We start from the raw sequence: 12,226 nt of genomic DNA on the forward strand, positions 1-12,226 counted from the left end.
AAATCTTCAGAAGGAATAAGCTTAGAAGCTACGTTAGCCAAAAGGTCTGCACTTGCGTTTTGGAGTCTGGGGATTGAAGAAATATTAAACGCTATGAAATGCTCAGTCAGATCTTGTACTAAGGATTGATAATGTTTTAAATGACCTGATAAGCAATGTATAGTGTTACGTACCTGTTTAACCACAATCTCAGAGTCTCCAAAAACTTGAAGATACTTGACGTTTAACCCGATTGCTTTGTACAGGCCTTGGACCAAAGCCTCATATTCTGTTGTATTGTTTGTGCAATCGAATTCGAGTCTGCATGTGAGCATGATTTTATCTCCTTCTAGACTAATCAAAACGCATCCTGCTCCTGCTCCTTTGTTAGATTTAGAACCATCAAAAAATAATTTCCAAAACAAAGATTTATTTACAGGTTTATCTAAAAAATTGATACATTTCGAACTATCAGTTCGAGAAAAATTTTCGACTTGGGACAAAATAGAGTGTTCTAAATAGGGTGACACATGAGCATTGAAATTGTCGAGGAAAGAATCTACCGAGTAATTGCCAATAATGCTACTGTTATACGCTATTGGTTCATTTTCTCCCTCTAACTCTGTTACTATGTACTTCTGATGTAACTCTCGTTCAACTTTTATTTGATTGGGTTTACCATTGTAGGGAAGCCATATGTGTGACCAGTCAGTTGCGAAGTATCCATGAAGTTTTTCTGACCAATCCCTGCTAAGAATTAAGCCATAGAATTCTGGGATATCAACAACTAGAATGTCAATAACCTGACATACCTTCAGGTTGGATGACAACCTTATGGTTACTTGATTTAGTTCGCCAATCACTTCAACTTGAGATCGATCTAGCTGAACTATGCGCACTGCGGATTTTTGTGGTTGAACATTTAACTTGGCACATATATATTTGGGTAAAATATTTGATGAAGCACCAGAATCTATCAAACAATTGTGCACATTTTTATTAAATATTTCATAAGTAAGGAGAAATGGGGGAGTGTGAGATCTTGATCTTCCTCCAATTAGAGCGATGTCATTTGGATCAATCTTATTGATCGCGTTAGCTGGAGGTCTTCCCATGTTATGGGAAGCTTGAGAAAGTACAGTGACAGGCAAAGGTGCAACTAGCACGGCATGTAATTCTTTCATCATTATCTTCTGTTGATGTTTCAACTTGCTCAGTTCGTAAAGGGTGATGTTAGCCCTAGTCTTTTTCATGTCTTCAATAATATTGTACTCCATTTCATCCGACACTATCAGTGTTTTAGATGGAGTTGTTTCATATGTTTGGACTAGTCTGGTTGAGTCTCTTTAGACGTCATTTTCTTTGTTTCGACTTTATCCTTTATTGCAGAGCTTGCGTTCTTCGGCTTAGGGGTAGTTTGGGGAGGATCAAACTGATTTTTGCTTCGTGTGCTAACTGGAAATACTTCTTGATCTTCTTCTTGTGGGAGGATGAAATCCCACATTCCTTGTAATTCCACAACTTCTTCGTCATCAGTCTGCCCTTCAGTGGCAATTTCCTCTTCCTCTTCTTCGGATTTGACATTTGAAATGGCATTGGGTGGCTTTGAATCCGTTGAAGGGCCTCTTTTAAAAGCTCTGTATGGATTTTTTGAAGAAGTTTCTGCTACTTGCTTTTTGATGTCGACCATTTCATTGGACATGGTCTTTACAACTTTCTGCAATCCTTCCAAATCAAATGGATCTTTTTCTTGTTTCTTCTTGGAGTCTTCCTTGAAGGTGACCTTTTTGGATTTACGCTCCTCTATTGCGGTTTTCTTTTCCAAGGCTATTATTCGTTTCTCTACTGCTATTGCTTCTTTCATGTTCTCGGCTAAGGTTGTTTTATTGGCCCTGTCCACGAAGATTGCTATGTTTGATGGTAGAGCGGTGATATACCATTCACATCGTACTTCTTCGCTGGGCTGGGAAGCAGTAGGAATTTTGTTGAAACGTAAATTGAAATCCTTGATAGGCTCTCTAGTTTCGGCTTTAAGATTAGATAGGTCATTGATTAACGTTGCTGTAGACTTGTCATCACCAAACTTGGTCAGGAATTGCTCCTGGAAGATGTCCCAACTTGTGATGGATTCGGAGGGCAATGAAAAATACCATGACCCGGCTGTTCCCTGCAATGTATAAGGAAAAAGCCGAACAACAACATCTTCATTAGTAACCCCATTGAGATTAATGTATAGCATGAAGTTGTTTATGTGCTATTCTGCTAGCATGCCTGCCTCAGGATTAAATTTAGGCAGCCATTTCTCAGGATGGGCCGGTATTTGACTCAAGGGTGCAGGCATTAAGATTGTCCCAGGGTTATTCCATGGAGACTGGGCCATTATTGAACTGCTAACAGAGGAAAGTGCAGAAGATGATCCCTGTGGCTGGGAGGATGAGGATACTATGATTGTAGATGATTGAAGAGGGGTTGTGGGGGTCCCTATGGAAGAATGGATGATGATCTGGAGTGGTGGAGTGGATGGTTGACTTCGCGGTGAAGAAGTTGAGATGGACGATGTTGACGAAAGAGTCTCGCTGTCAGACTCTTTAGGTGATTTCCTCGCTCTTTTCCTAGTGGGAAGAAGTAATTCGGTTGGTTGAACGCCAAACTTTTCACTCTTTAGCCTGGTCAGGGGATGAGCAGGATTGTACTACGAAGTCATGCTGCCTTGAGATTTGTCAGACCTTTGAGGAGAAATGGAAAATCGCTGAAGTTTGTGAATCAGAGATTCGACTTCAGGAAGTTCAACGGTAGATTGTTCTGAAATATCAGGGTGTGTAGCAGCGATTGATACTCGAGTGACTTCTAACTCTGGATTTAAGCATAATGGAGAAGTCGGGGGAGATGATGAGGGCGATTTATTCTTAGAATGGTATTCAGATTTAGATTTACTTGCCATTCATAGTTCAAGCCCTCCTTCTAGCACCAAATATGTTGAAGCCCCGAAAATCGGGTCGACAACAAGGGGGATACCCACCCGGTCCGGACCTTGGTTGGCAACTCCTTATCCGTTTGGTATAGCGGGTCCAACTGGGGATAATGGGACCAATTTCCCAATCTATGAGTGTGTGTGTGTAGAATTTGATGTTGCTGATCTAACAATTCCTATTTAAGATATTCTAATTCAAACTTTAATCTAATTCTATGCTATTGTAATCTAATAAACAACACATCTAAATCTATGCTAACCCGGGATGTAATTCTTCTATTATGCGATCTAAAGGGATTTCAAATAACAACTGGTAATAAAGATCATTCAACGATTATAAGAAAGGAAATCAATAAATATGAACCAATTCGCATAAAAAGTTAGACGAAACAGTTGTGAAAAACATATCGCATAATGAGCTATTCATACATTAGGCATAAATAAATAGCTATCATCGTACAAAAGTGCCAAATGATAACTCAAGCATTCATGCAATAATACATAAAAAACTAAAAACTGTATATTACTTTAACATATAAGTAGAAATGGTCAAGAGATAAAAGTACCATTTATGACTAGTCCTACTCATAAGCTTCAAGTGACAATGATTTATCTCTCCTTGTTCTAACATCCACTAAGAGTACAGAAGTGCAACATCAGTAGCAGATATCAAATGAAAACATCAACAAATCTTGATCCATTCATTCACCAAAACCTCCTCTGAGGGTGCAAAAGTGCATGTTATGAGGACAAGTTTTTGATAAATTTCTGGACCCTTCTCTAAATGCATGAGAAGGGTTTAAATACTACTAACTATATAACTTAATTACACAGATTTAGGATACGGTTTAAATGACCGCCCTTTTTCTAAGCAAAACTATTTCTAAAAATTAAATCTAAATTCTAAATATTTTTGCATTTGCTCCTTAATGTTGCAAGCATTCAGTATTTGCCTGGGTAGAGTCGGCTGATTGTCTTCCGCTTTTGGTTGAGCTAAGCAAACAAAAATGGTAAGAGCTGGCACCATCTTTTCAGAAAAATCAATGATATACTCGAGAGTCATCCTCTGGCTATGTGGATTTACTATGTATGCCCAGTAATAATGCAAGTTCAACTTGGTTAACCCTTGAATTGCTTCTGCCTTTTCTTTCAGCTTTATGTTTCCAGTTTGTTCTTTACCATTGCTTTCTTGCATTTTCCGGGCTTACAAGTGACTGAGCAGTTAGAGGCTTTGCTTTTTGAGCAATTTTCTCAGCGATGCGCGATTAGCACTAGGCGCTAATCACGCATCAGAAACTGCCTCCGTTCTTTGATCCGGGCCTCTCTGATGCATTTTTCGCCTTTAGCGCCTTTTCCTTCACCGGGTATAAGCTTCAAAATTTGTAAAAATACTGCTTTCGTGAGCTTCTGACCTTGAGCGTTAAACCGCCTGTTGATATTAGCATTGTTCAATTACTCATTCAACCATGGCTGTGAATGAAAGATCTGTGATGGATAGCTCAGTAACGTTCTGTGAATCTGTGACTTTGTTGCACGCGGGCATCTTTTCTCTGTCTTTGAATCATTGGAGTGTTACCCTTTTTCTTCATAGCTTCCTGCACCTTGCTTTGCATAACTTCCGTTTTTTGTTTCTGCAGTACACAAATGAGGAGAGAGTAATGACAGTAAAAATTGACAAGAAAGCTTTTAAATTCTACGGATGTACAAAAACATGCCATCTGACATAACCTGACTCTTCGAACAACACAAAATTTTCTTTTATTAACAACTGGCGTATAATTCATTAATTATCATTAAAAGCGCGTATCCAGTTCTTGGTTTATGGAAAACGTTTCTTGAACATTGAGCCAGGAAAATTTGCGATGGACTGTTCCTGCGATTCACATCGCAACATCGCAGCATCACAATTTCATTGTGCAGTGTTATCGCAAGGTCGTTTGATCGCGCTATCGCAAAATTGCAGATTGCAGTATCGCAGTATCGCGAAATCGCAGATCGTTGTAATCGTTATGTATTTTTCATGCAACTTTTCGATATGCGATATGGAGATATCACATATCAGTGATTTTTTAAAGTTTTTCAATGTGAGCGTTTTCTTAATGCATGCGATGCGATGGAGTTCGCATCGCAATCTCGCAGTTTATCATTTTTACTCATAAGGAAATGTCCTATCATTCTTTGCGCGATGCGATGTTTTCTTAAGGATTAAAATACATGAGCCTTAATTGATTTTTCGAATTTTCCTAAGGGTCCCCACTTACCTAGTGTTATTGCTAATACTAAATAAGGAGGGGGGTTGTTGGTGGCCACAACAGCTTCCTGCTTGCCATAATTTTGCTTTCCATTTTTCTTGCTAACCTGAATGACTTCTCCAATGAATCGGATTCCCAAAGATGAACCTCATGTTGGATATTATCCTTTAAAGTCCCTATGAACACATCAATCCTATGCTCCGTTGGAATATATTTTACCCTTATGTTCAATTTTTGGAAGCCCTCAATGTGCTCCATCATTGAACCCTTTTGTTTGAGATTTATCAATTGGATAAAAAAAGTGTTGCTTTTTGTATCCTCATAATGTGCTATCATTTCTTCCATAAAATTTGCCCAAGTGAAAATTTGTTTACGAGAGCAAAGCCATCAATACCATACAAACTGATTTGGTTCAAAATATAAAGTTTCAATACATACCTTTTGTGTGTTTTTCACATTATGGAGATCGAAAATTGCTCCATCTGTAGTATCCATGTTCTGGGATCCTTGCCATCAAACTTCCTCATATCAATTTTTGGAACATGGTGGGTCTTTAATCCAACATTAGAGTCTATGAAATCATTATTAACATTTCTTTTGTTCTCATCTCGAGTTTCCTTTTCTACCCTTTCACCATTAGTGACCATTTCATGTAGCAACTTATTCAAATTTATCTTCAATTCTTCCAACTTATTGTCCATGCCATTCATCTTAGCATCCATGCCAATCATCTTAGCTTCCACACCATCCATATTAACTTGCATTCCATTCATATTAGCTTCCATGCCATTCATCATGGCTTCATTTACCTTTAGTGAGAGTGAAATTTGTTTTACTTGGTCTTGTAATTTTGATATATCATGTTGCATTTCTTCCTGTTCTTCATGAGTCATGCTAGAGTTTTCAGGTTGCTTACTAGGTGTTTCCATTTTCTTTCTTCGGGGCATTAATTAATGCTAATAATTCTTCACTATTCCCTTTGAATTCCTTCAAACTAATTTTTCAAACCAATCTTATGCAAAATTAAAAAACAACTACAGACCTTTTTTTTTCACTTTGTAAGAGCTCGATATTGAATCTGTTGTATCTCTGTAACCGCGGATCCTGAATATCTAAAATCTCATCCTGTGGTAGCTTGTTGAGTCCTCTTTTGAACCTCAAAAGTCTGATTAAGATTGGATTCTCCAAGGAAGAGTTATTCCAAATCTCCCACGGTGGCCAGATTATAGATTAGTTCAGTAGATCGAACTTGTATGACGTGCTATGTGTCACTGTTTTGACCTTAGTATCTGAAAATGATACAAATAAAACTACAGGCCATTCTATTTTTGAAACTTCTTATGAAATTTAAATCTGATGCTTAAAACAAAAGCTATGATTATTTTCCCCAGGTCACCTATTTGGAATGTAATTCGGGATTCTGCAAAAACCCTAATTTCCTTAGATCATATCTCCGCAAATATAGTGAGACAAGATCTGAAATTCGCACCCAAAGTTCAGAACGATTTCAGATCAAATGGGTTTTTTGTGTAGATTTTGAAACATTTCAAAAAAAAAGGTTATAGCAAAAATTCCACGATGACTTGTTTGGAGTAGCGAAACCCTAGAATTTAAGCTTTGATACCAAATGTTAGGAAACCAGCTCACAAAAAGATAGAAAGGATAGACCAACGCCTTAGAATTCAGCCTATTCGAGGGGTAAACCTGCTTTACATTACACAAATGAACAATTATTGGATGATACAAATGACTAAACCTCCCTTCTATATATAGGAGTCTAAGGGGTCACAATATAATCACGCTGACATAACAATAATAACATAAGGGCACAAAAATAACAATAGTGGGTTTCTATGGGGAATACTAATAACAATATGGGGACAATAGGGGCACAATAATAACAATAAGAGATACAATGAAAATAGTAATGGGGGAATCACTAGTATTATAGGGGCCTAACACATGAAGTTTGTTGAATATTGATGCAAAAATTTGAAGCTGCATCAAACCCTCTTTGCCATGGAGCTGTAACTTGAATCTAATACCACTGATCCGAACTTAAACATGAACACAAAAAATTACAGATATAACCATAAATATAGAGATGCAACTGAAATAACACCTCATTTCATTAATATCAAATACTGAAACAAATTTACAAACAAAATGGAAATAAACTAGTTTAGGTAATGGATGTTTATCTTTGAGAAGATATGTGGCGATTACATGCCTCTGAACTGTGTTACAATGAGGCTCAAAGGCCTATTTATTATTGAGAAACAATGGAAAACCCTAAACATCGAAAAACCTAACCTTAGCAGATGAAGCGCCAAAACTATGGGCCCCGTTTGGGTAAATTGGTACATCAACTTCCCGAGGTTGTAACTTTGGCATATGATTTCTGTTTGATGTGCACAATAGATTGTTAGAAATATCCATCTGAGAATTACAACTTTCACATGGAAAATATTAGTCAAAGGCTCATATTTTCCCCGGTTTTCCCAAAAAACATCGTTTAGGGCCTCAAAACGACTCCAGAAGTTAAGGACTTGAAAAATTATCAAAAATAGTAAATTGTGCTACAATTAAGGAAACTAAAAAAATGAAAGAGAGAGTGGTGGGGTCCAAGTGAAATAGGCGGGTGGCCACCAACATCCACCTAGATCAATCCTTCCCCATTATGAAGCAATGATCCCCATTGTGTTGAGTGCCTCCATCAGATGGGGAAACTTATGTTGATACCATGGGTGGATGTCAATTACATTACCATGGGTAAACTCCATGGGTGGATGAATACAATAGGTGGATGCTATTTTCCATTCGGATCAGAGATACTATATAACCTTTGAATTAGTTTCAAAATGTTAAAGGAGCTACGGAATATGCACAATTCAGTAGCTTATGTCTAATCAAAGAAATTTTATAAAGAAAAACATATAGATTTGAGATAATAATGGAAATTCACCTTATTAATGCACTTACATGGATAAAATGACTCTTAACTCATGGTGGAGGTATAATGATATGAGAATAAGTGACCAAATGAGTGAAAATGAGAGATAAACTATAAAAAATAAGGCAATTTTGGAGGCTCAACAATTAGTAAGAAATATGGGTGAATTTTGGGAAAACACGCTTGTTTTTTTTTTTTTTTGGGTATTAGGGTTGGGAAGGAGAAATTTATCCCTCTTTCCATTTGCCCCACTTTTTGCATGTGATTTCATATATCATGTTTAATAACTTTCCATACTATTTGTAGAGGTTAATGATGAGCCCTTTAATTACCCTTCCAATTTCTCATAGAGATAGCCAGAGGGACTACAAATTTAATTTTCAACCTAGGGCTTATATGGGACATGTGAATGATTTTGCACTATATATGCATAAAATAAGCATTCATACAATGACTTGGTTTTGCAGTTGTAGCTATAAGAATGGAAATTATAAAAAAGTATAAATTTATATTGCTAAGGTTAGTAAGAGATAAAATTCAAACTGTAATAAAAGAATTGGTTGATAACTACTAACATACAACTCATTTAGGATTAAAGTAAATTTTAGACCCTTTGGAATTAAAACTCACATGTATAGGAATTGAAACCACTGTTTCTAGGAGTTGAATCACTCTTTCTAAAACTAGAATCACACTTGCAAAAACAAAAACCACTCTTGCAAGATAAATCACACTTGTAGAAATTAAAATAATCACATTGTAGAGAAGGAAATCAATGACTTTTACAGGAAAGAAAACGCTACAACCTTTCCAAGCAGTTAACATTTGATACTCAACTATTACAAGAAAGGAAATGCTACAAGTTGCCAAGTGGTCGATATTTGATGCTCAATTTATGATCATGTTAATACTCATCTTAGGGGCTTGATCAGGGATGATCCGAAAGGATTGAGGAATGATCCGAAATGATCAAGGAGTGATCCAGAGGATCCAAAAGAGGCTCAAATTTCTAGAAAATGCTCAAAAATCAAAGTTGTCAAAATATTTTCTAACCATCTCCATTGTGTATATTTTGTTGTTTTGAATCCAGTGCAACTTGAATGGGTGAAAATGGATATCATATGACGAATTTACAACCAGTCAAAGTTCAGGTCCAAGAAGGGAAGAAAGTCAAAAGTCAAAGGTCAATAGGTCAAAGTTAGCAGTCAACTCATGGTTCCAATAGTTAGTGTTCCAAGCTCATGGTTCTGGATGACGCATGGCATGTCCAGGTTTCAACAAGTGTCATTGTGTGATTGGTTGAATTTAGACCAATCCTGAGGCGACACATAACCCACTTAGGAAAGGCCACATGGCCCTATCACATTGGTCAAAATTTGTTATGGATCGACCAAATGAACCCGACGGGAATCAAACCAATGACATTTCTATAAAAAATCTTGTGCCTTACCACTACACCACCGATGGTTCTTGTTATGTGTAGCAAAGATGTTTTATTTAAAGGTTATTGCTGACACATATGGGGGAAGGGATATGGCGAGAGCCCGCCATATCTGGAAGCTCCACCATATCCCCCAACATACATATCTATCTGCCAACATATGATACACCTCCATGCTCTGGTTAGGGCCTTGGGCCATAAAACATTAACGAATGCAATGTATTGTGGTATGGTGGGGTGGCGGATCTGTTGACCCCACTACCAAATCCTTTGTTAAAATTTAATTTATGCCATTTTGAGAATAAAAAGAGTCGAGATAGGGGTTTGGAGGCCTTATGAACACATTGGTGGCATTATTTTGATAAGTTGGAGCTCAGATTTTTATGTACAAGTATTTTGAGCATTTTAATAAAGAGGCCTCCCTACTGAAGACTGGGCACGGAGACGTAGGCTTGAAGATAGCTGAACTCCGTTATCAATGTGCTGGTGTTATTGTGTCTTGTGTGGTTTGTTATTAATGTTTATTTACTTCAATTTCCTTTCAATTTTCCTATGTATTTTGAATTGAGCTCTTTTTTAATGGTCATTTTATATACATGAAAACACTTTTAAAAAGTTAATAAGCTTGTATCAATTTCGATCGGGATTCAAATTAGGGCTTGTTCTTGTTTTCTAGAATCACACCAATGTACAAACATTTTGAAAACAACTAAAAAATAATAAATATCTTTCATTGTGTATATTACAATCATGATATACCTTTTGAAGGAAAACTATGCTAGCTATGAAAAACCAATTAAATTGCCACATGAAGCAGTTCGTAATAAAAACCTACTAAAATTGAAACACTTTAGTAAATATTGAAACAATTAAACAATTATTTTTGATGATTAAATATAAAACAACACTACTTATGTAAATATTAAAACTTATTTAAACACTCAAGAAATAACTGTAACTTTCAACAAGGATTTGTTGATTTTAAAGAAAAACTAGAATCTAATTTAAAAACCCACTAAAGTTACGACAATACATGTATTGGGAGGTGTCCCTTAATCCTTAGTTTAATTAATGAAAGATAAAGGTAGTATTTAATTAAATCCACATTCAGGTCAATATAATATTGGTAGCAAACATGCATGAGCTTTTATGTTAACTAGAAATCAATTTGCAACATAGATATATTACAATACAAAGTTCTCTTTATTTGAGGGAGTTGGAGAGCTTCTTTTATAATGGTCCCCACCTAGACTAATGTATTACACTAATGGTTCTACTAAGAACCATTCATTAATTTTTAACTTCGGCTTAACTCCCTCTAAATTAGTTAACCCATGATGTAATTTTAGATTGTTGGTTTTCTTGATGCAAGTCTTTAGCATATTCAAGTAGATTCTTGGTTGTAAATCATAACCCATATCTCACCTTAGCAATATTTCCTTATCATATTTTGCAAAATGCATCATGTATCTTTGTCGTTAAGCCATGTGTGTGTTGAATTTGGTGGCACAAGTATCCCAAATATCTTATCTTGCAACTGGTTTAACCCTACAAGAAGTTACACAAACAATGGATGATATTAGTTATTAAATATGAGCCAAACAAAGAATTTAATTATATGGAAACAATGCATGAAAAAAAATTAAACTAAAAAACTTGAAACAAACACATGAAACAAAACAAATCAACAAAGTAATGGGAAAATGGTCATCTTTATTGATTTTTGGTGGTTGAAGAATCACATATGGACTTTAAAGACACCTGAAGATAGATTTGAGCAATGGTGTTTAATGGATCTCAACAAATATTCCCCCACCCCAATCTCTTTTTCAAGATCTTTCTATCTCAAAGAATTAAAGAAGAAACTATCACAATGGTGGAATCCTCCTAGCATTGGAATGTTTGATTGCTTAGAAAAATTTTGGTAGCATAATAATGCATAACTTATTCTTGTTTTTGGCTCCCCATCCCCTTGGATTTATATAAAATTTGAACCACTCTTTCCCTCCGTTGTCTCATAAATGAGATGGAGTCAAGAGGAGAGACAAGATGAACTCTTAGGTTTTTCCACCATCCTTCAATTAAGGCTTCTTGATCCTCAAGGTTCGATTGGTTAGCCCAACCATGTCAGGGGATAGTGTTTACTTCATGCAATGTGACCCTTGAGATGTTGACTGTGCTTTCTATGACCCTCCCATATATCGAAGAAAAAGCACAATGGTGTGTCAAACTATCTTTGGAGCACTCGTGAGGGTTGATTATTTTTAATAAACTTTAGGAGAACCTTTGAATTGTTGTCCTTCATAATGATTTCAATTGGAAATGTGCCATTTGTGCATGTTGCTTACTGACTCTGAGTGTTATCTTCTCTGTACAAATGGGTGTTCCATTCTCTTTCCTTTAGAACATTAAGGTAAATAAAATCCAATGCACATGTTTAAAAAAAAAGAAAAATTGAAGACCACCCTCTTTTTCTTACGCTAAGTCCCAACAAAGGGAGCTTCACTCGTCGTCCGATTTCTAGTACGCTCAGGCAACATCATCATTCGAAGCACTAGCCTTGACTCCTGAAATATTGTATATGAAATCATAAACTCATGCACCTCTTCTTTCATTGGATCCATCAATTC

This window comes from Pinus tabuliformis, chromosome 3_2 (assembly GCF_031772625.1).
Source record: "Pinus tabuliformis cultivar Carrire ecotype Pingquan chromosome 3_2, CPIR1, whole genome shotgun sequence".
In the NCBI taxonomy this organism is placed as follows: Eukaryota; Viridiplantae; Streptophyta; class Pinopsida; order Pinales; family Pinaceae; genus Pinus; species Pinus tabuliformis.